The 7,911-nt window shown below is 39.6% G+C and overlaps 1 long non-coding RNA gene across 1 annotated transcript in view; it reads left to right on the plus strand.

Annotated features, from left to right (window-relative positions):
• Window positions 1-7,911, plus strand: part of LOC103393001 (uncharacterized) — a 210,601-nt gene that overhangs the window by 137,223 nt on the left and 65,467 nt on the right. Inside the window, exon 6 of the long non-coding RNA XR_522971.3 lies at window positions 5,741-5,887. This is a non-coding gene — a long non-coding RNA (uncharacterized LOC103393001). The remainder of the gene's footprint in view (window positions 1-5,740; window positions 5,888-7,911) is intronic.

Genomic DNA, 7,911 nt, shown 5'->3' on the forward strand with positions numbered 1-7,911 from the left:
TATATATATATATATATATTAAATATAGCTCTCTTCATGAATATTTATCAGCTTAAAGTTAATATAATTGTTGTTTTGTGCGTGGAGTTCCGTGAACTGGACCTTACTTACTGTTTTTTTCTGGCTCAGCTTTGTGAAATCAGATCAGATCAGACCCTAGAGTTCATTCAATATTGATAAGCTAATATTCTCCAGGACTTTTGAATTGTGGTTCAATGACAGAATGGAGAAGACGTAGTTGCTGCTCTGCTGGCTGAAACCGGCTAATAAAGATAAATGGAGATCTTCAGAGCGTTCCTTTTAACACTAATGCTCGGCAGAGCTGCAGGCAGCCAGTGTGGGCGATGTCTGCTTTCACACATTAGGAGGAACTGCAACAACGGCCCCAATTACATAATCATGATCTCATCTGCTGTAGCCATCCCAGAGAACAGCCATCCTACTTCTCTCAGTAACTATTATCATGGGAGTCCTAGAAACTGTTGGCATTGTCACTTCGTAAATCACACAGGCCGGCACAAGGACTTGATTTAGGGAACCAGAATTCAGGGAAGTTGGTTTACATATTTTTTGTCTTTTAGACCTGGACAAAGCTCAAGTGTCTCACTCTTAAAAATGGTACTGACATGAGGCAGTAGAGAGTCTCTCCAGTGTCTAGTGAATAACTTTTATCTTCTTCTGAAGTGAGAGTTCTGTTCTCATAAAAATAAATAAATAAATAATTTCCCCAGTGCAGGAGTAATACAGTTCAACCATAACCTCAAAAAACAAAAACAAAATACAGCCAACAATAGTGATATTAGCCAATCATCATTATCGCTGTCATCACTGCACTCTTCAGTTCTCTCTTCCACTCTGTTTACCCACTCCAGTCTTGCTTTTTTCTCACTCTTCTACCATCAATCACTACATTAGTAATGTAGTGTCCTTCCCAAATCAACGCAGTAAAAAACTCTGCACCACCTCTTTCCTGTTCTCCCTCCACCCTAGCCTCCCTGAAGCTGTCAGCCTCCACCACTGCTCCCTCCAGGGACAATTCAGCCTACAAACCTCCATAGCCGCTGTCTGGGCCAAACAACAGCAGGTTGGACAACCTTAGTGCTTGTTCATGCCGTCATGAGGTTTCCATAACACTGGGCAACTGACCACTATTTTACATTTGTCATAGCAATTATTGCTTATCCTTTGCAAAATGAAAGGGATTGCATTTTGTGAAGTGAACAATATTGCTTAAAGTAGCAACAGATGTGGTCACAGTACTGGCTGAAACGGGTCACTGGAGAGACCGGGGCACTTGGACAGCTGTGCCCACAGAGAATTCAAAAACAATCTCTTATAAACTTACAATACAAATACAAAATTTAAAAAAAATTTTAATCCAATAAATACACACTACACACTATTTTGTGTGTGTTTTAACAAACTAACTAAATTATATTTGTCAAAAATGTTGGGAAATAAGCAGAGAAAAGAAAAGATTAAAAAAAGATCAACTGTTAAGACATGGGGGGTTTTAAGGTAGGCAGTGAAACAAGCATTGGTTTTGGAAAGACATACTTCATTATAGCTCATCACTTTTGTTCATCACAATTTGTAAATACTCTAGAGAAATACCCTAACTAGCAAATGTTTTTTAACCTAGGAAACCTAATATTTCCAGTATGACAATGCCAGGCCTCTGTCAGCCAAGGGGAGCAGATATTCTGAAATAACCAACGGCTCACATTAATAAATATGTATTTACAAAATCACTATATAACTCCTGGAGTGACATAAATGTCAGTAGTCAGTAATCTACGTAGTTATTGTATTTCATTTCACAGGTTTTACATATAAGGTGTGTTGGCAGGTAGTGTTTTTTTATAGGACACGAAAGAAAATAAAAATACACCATTGTTGACTTGCATGAACTTAGTTACACCACTCTGCGGCCAATCAGAATCACTTACATCCAACAGAGAACAGGCCCCAGTAGCTAATTTCTTCACCTCTCCCTCCTTCTCCCTCCTTCAGTGTACACTTGGATTCAGTTTGTCAGTCAGTTTCATTTTAAATGCAGAACAGAGCGGGCCTCCACTTCACTCTGCTAACTGGTTCATTTGAGGACATGTTTTTAGTTTTTCCTCCATGTTTGAAGACAGTGTGGTTCTAAGTAGAAAATATATTGCATATTCTGTGCTGCCTGACCAAAAGCATCCAATTCAAATCATGTTTCCCAAAATCTTGAACATGATCTTAGATTTTTGAACACAAAATAATGTTATTCAGTTCTCTTCCACTCACAATAACCACAATTTAATATAACGTAAAATCACCAGCCTTGCAGTGAGGTCTTGAGATACACTTTTATTTGTTTCTTAATATTTTTGTTTCTTGACCTGTGTGTTCTGTGTTTCATGTGAAGTTTTGGCTTCTTGTATTATTTGTAGACCGGGAGGACTGACTGAGGGAGTGACAAAACGGAGAGGGAAGGGTGGGGCGAGTTGGTCTGACATCCAACTACTCATATCACAATTATTAAGGCTGATGATGTCTTCTTGATACAAGCACGGACTATAAAAATCTGTCAAACTGCCCAGTCACTCACTGTTTGCTAAGGCTTTTCTGCTCACATGAAGCAGTTACACATTGTGATTGTGTATATCTGATGTATTTAATCCAAAGTCAAGTGACATTTGACCTTCAGGAGATAAATTACCTCGTATGAGCTCACATTATGTAGCAGTTTAAAATCCAGTCCTTAAGACTGGTTAGGAACTATTTTTTTTACAGCTATCTTTTGCACCATACTGTCAGCTGGGATTAGCGCAGGCTCCATCCATGGCACCTAGGCAAACTAAGCTATCAAAAAGGATTAATACATCTGAGCAGTCCACTTGTTACAACTTAAGGCACAGAGAAAGTAAGAGTGAAGCCAGAATCATTTTTATGGCTCCAGATTTTATAAGAGCAGCGAGGGACGGTGAAGCTGAGGAGAGTCAGTGAGCTTTACCAGGCTCCTGGGGGGTTTGACGGCTGCTGAGGAGCTACTTGAGGAGTTGTGTCATTTTACAGCTGTGGTTATAGAGGCAAGGAGCTAAGTTACATCCACAGCATCAGCTGTGATTCAGGCTGGCTGGGTTGCCTGCCTGCTTAGAAATGTGAGTCAAAGAGCAAATGATGCCTTCCTCCTGTTATATAGGACAGAGCTGGAGTCAGACGCTGGATGTAGTCTGTGTGTGAAAACTTAAATAAACTTGCGCTGGATTTTAGGAAGGGAAATACAAACACCTTTCACCTGCGTGTCAAACACCAGCAACCAATTAGACACTTGAAGAAATGTAAAACTTTAATTATTTCAGAAACCTCTGTTGTTAGGAATGTGACAGTATCATTGATTGTTTTTCATGTCATGTATTTACTGTAGATCTGCAAAAATAAGGGTGATATAAATCTGAAGTGAATGAAGCTGTGATGTGTGCTCATCAAATTGAAGGTTAAGTCAAGACAAACACTTGACCCTCCCTTCCGAGGACATTAAAGGCCTGATCTCAGTCAAACCCAATGAGACGCAAAATGCTCACTTAGCACTTCAGCATGCGAACAGTAAAAGTATTTGCTCCAACCACACAGCGCTCATCAATGAGAAGCCTTCTAAACTGGCATCTCAACAACAGGATGGAGGACTAAGCTGGAACCCAGTCCTCTACCCTGAGTGTAAGCACCATGAGATACTTCACTAACAATGCATTTATAGTTACTTTAAATTTAAATTCATTCATTATTGAGGTGCTGAGCTAACCTCCTTCTGAATATGTTGTACAAAAATGGCTGTGCATGGAGACTTTTCACCTGACAAACATTCATCTGTCCCAGAGCATGCTGTTATCCCAGCTGTAAACTTCCAGGAGCTTAGTGCCTAGTTTGAGGTCAGAGGTTAATATGGTGCTGGAGGCTATACAAGGCACTGTCCTAAATATAGTCCTTTATGTGTAGTGAGCACAGTCATTTGACCCCCACAGACTCTGAAATAGACATTTAAGAGGTGATTTGTCTCCATTTGTTGACAGAAGACACTGTTGGTCATTTTTATAATTTTAAGCAGGAAAAAAAATATTTCCCCAAACCCAATACAAGATAAGAATATAGTGTTTAATAAAAGGTCTAAGATGCCTTAACAATTACAGTATGTGTTGTTAGTACAAGTTATCCTGAAAACTGATTTTGGGGGCTTTTTTTTCTTTTTTACTCAAATGTAAAAAAAACAAACAAAAATGTTTCAATAAGAAATCTCATGCATCTGTTGATGATTATTAACCTCCAGGCTCCCAGAGTGACTTTAAGAGTGGCAGAGTTCACCAGCTTTCTGTGCAGACGGTGTAACTCTACTATGACTCTATTTTCCAGTGTGTGCATGGCTCAGTGCAAAGCAAGCAGAAGGATGCTAGGGGTAGGGATTTTTTCAGGTAATGCCGTCAGCCAGCTGTGATGAGACAGATTGCGACTATGCCTCAGTCTGACATTTTGGGCTGTCTGCATTTTGCCAATGAGCTTTAAAAAAAAAAAAGGAAGGAAAAGAACTGCCCTAGCAAGTCTGTCTCGTCTCAGTGTCCAACCGACTCAGGCCTGCTTTTCGACCAGGGCTTCTAACTGTGTCTCTGTGGGAAGGGGGCACAAATGTGCGATGTGAATTAGACCACACAGAATATTACATGTATTACACGTAAGTGCAATTAAACCAGAACGCTTGGGTGAGTCACAATGATATGTGTAACTACTTGTACTTTATTATAGTGTAGGGACATGGGACAAATAGGTTTAGGAAAACACCATAACTCTTTGTTGTGTCAAAGATTTTTTGTTAACTGGTTTTAACTGGGCATTATTTACCCCCATACATAAAAAAAAATTTCTTTCATATTTACGTGACTTTTGTTTACCTCGAAATGGCAGACATACTGCATATGTGGACAGGCACTGAACGGGCACCTTTTCGGTCTTCCGGACAAATGACTAGACGAGCCGGTGTTATTAAATGATACATGTGTATCTCTGTTTTCAGGTAAGCGATATGGGCGTGTATTTAGCGCACATAAAAATTGAAAATAATATCAAATGTGTTTGAGACAGTGTCCAGCGAGCTAACAATGCCTATATCGCTTAATTCCATTGCGTAAGTAATGCTGAGTGTGTTTGTTTACGACGGAGCAACGTCTTTGAAAGTGCAGTTGAGACAGTGACCAACGTTACAAACCCATTCGTACGCCTAAAAGCGTCTTTTGTCCAATTGTGCAACTTTTTGTTTTTACCAGTAAGACTAAAGATCTTACAAAATATGAAGTTTATGTTTTGCATGTGCAGGTGCTGTTCCTGCAAAACGAATTCATCTTTTATATACAGTTTATGGATTTTAATAAGCTGCAACCCTTTTCTCGAACTTACAAAGCTTTAAAGTTTGTGGATCTGGTAGCTTCCAGACTCCAGGTTGTGTCACAGTAATAAATAAATAAATAAAACATATGTTTAAAATACACACTATTTAAATTTTTTAGATGATAAATGTTTTTTATTAATTGTCTAGGTTATCCTAAATATTTAGGGGGGGTTTAAAGATGCAATTCTGACTTAATTAAGTTACATTGCCACTTACAATGGCATGTTCAAAAGCAGAGGCTGAACTGAATCAGCAGGTCTCATCTCCTCGTCTTCATCAGAAGACTCTCACACAACACTGATGTCACTCTGTCTTTCTCACACCCAGCCTTCAACCGTGGGTCCTGGCTCGTGTTGATCGCAGTCTGGCCAGCTTCCTGTCTAACCAACAAGAGCATGTAGAAAGAGACGGGCAGCAAACATGGCTACATCCACCTGCTAATCCAGCCAGGTCACAGAGGCCAAAAACAGCAAGGTGAGGAGCTCGGCTTTGAAGCAGGAAATGGATTGTAAATCTCTTCATGATGTTTTAGGACCTTAAATTCACTTCACTGCTTTGACTCATTTTACCAAGAATGGAGTTGTCATGAGAAACCTTTGGACACTCCTAAGCATTTCCAGACTGGTCACTGCTCAGGGCTTTTGTAATATTTGGCTCAGGCTGAGCATTTTTTTTACCTTGTCTCCACTTGTCAGATTCCTTAATTGCGGAAGTCCGACCACCTAGTCAAATTTATCTTATGCGTGTGCATGCAGCCTACAGACCGTCATGTTTATGTAGTGGTAATTGGTGGACAGGTGGACTGGAGGCCTGTTTTTTTACTTAAACTACTCTGAGGTGATTCAGAGCACAGCTAACTAGACCTCGCTTAACCCCCTGTCTTTAGCCCCAATCAACACATGGATATTAGGCACCATGTAACCTCTGTCTTTGTGTATCCGAGAACTGGTTTGTGGCAAAAACCTGTCAAAATATCCCACTCTTGTTTCTGCCCGGCGACGGCAACAGGACCTCTACAGTAATTTTCAGAAATCTGTCCAAATTGCTTAAATCTTCAATTGTCTATAATTAGCTGCTGTGTTAGGTTACTGGGGGTTGCCTCCAATCATGTGGTGAGAAGTAGAAATAGCACTAGTCGCTTCCAGCTGGTTAATGACTGGCAATGAAGGCTGCTTACCAACAGTTGCTTTAGATATTTACAGAGTATTCCGTTGAAAGTAAATCTGTACCTTAATAAATATGTAAATATCAATACCTTATAAACCTATAATAATTTCTTATAGAATTTAAAACCTATACCTAACCCTTCATTCTCCGGTGAAGGTTCAGGTTTACAACTGAGGATGTTCTCATCTGAATGTTTTTCCTGAGCAAACCCTATAGTCCTAGCAGTCAGTGCAGGTGGTGTCAGTATTATCTTTTTAGTACCTGTCTCACCTGTAACCTGAACTCTAAATAGCAATGATAACAGGCTTCTCTGCATGGGGTCACACTGTGTAAGGGGTCATGGTGAAACAGACTCTCTCTTTGTGTGTTGCCAGTGAAGTTTAGGACCAGGGTTAATCAGGGGGAAGAAAGCCTACACCACTCCAAATCAACTCCAGCCAAGCTGGCTGAATTTATCTCAAACTTATTAACTTTACTCAGGACTCAAATTGAAACCAGCCAGAGCAAAGGTGTTGAGTGTGTGAAGTGACAGTATGATTTAGAAGGCGAACCGCGCTGCAGATGCTGCAGAGTGAGGACTGGTTCAGAGGCAGGCAGAGTTGATGTGTTCTCATGAAGGTCTGCGAGGTTATCGGTTCACTTTTTATTGTTAGTCATAATGACAGTGTGTGGCAGTAACAAACACAGCGTGTGTATAAAGTGAAAACAATTGGCAAAGGAGGAATGTGGAGTAGCTTCTCACAAACAAACTTTTACTTTGTAGTTTTATGATGTGAATTTTGTGGAAGCACTTCGAGTCAACCACAGCTCATATGTTTAGGTTGGTTGGTACTGTAAACATGAAATTAACTGTATTAGTTAATTTTTATAGTCATTACTGCATGTTAAATGGAATACATGTAGAATTAAATACATTGCTTCCATTGGAAACAATATTGTAGTTCTGTAAAAACTTGAATATTCAACATGTGCATAATAGCTTTGGTATTTTTGTTGGACTCACCAATTCATTGCTTAAATACTGTGCATTTTTGTCTGTCAAAGTCTGAATGATCCATTAAAAAAATAGATATAACTTAATGACGTTTCAGTAATGATCATGTAGTAGAGCACTGGTTCTATTTATCCAGAACCTAGCAGTTTTATCTACTGATCTTTTTTGGCATTGCATTTATTCTGAAGTGTTTGCAGGGCTCTCACATCACACTACTCTCCTTTACTTCCTATCTCCACTCCTCGTCTAGTTACCTCTGTAAATAATAGACTTGGTAAATGTAGAGATCGATAACGTAGCCAGTGCACGTCACACGCTGCACATCTTTTCAGTTTGT

Source organism: Cynoglossus semilaevis, chromosome 17, assembly GCF_000523025.1.
Source record: "Cynoglossus semilaevis isolate Cse_v1.0 chromosome 17, Cse_v1.0, whole genome shotgun sequence".
Lineage (NCBI taxonomy): Eukaryota > Metazoa > Chordata > Actinopteri > Pleuronectiformes > Cynoglossidae > Cynoglossus > Cynoglossus semilaevis.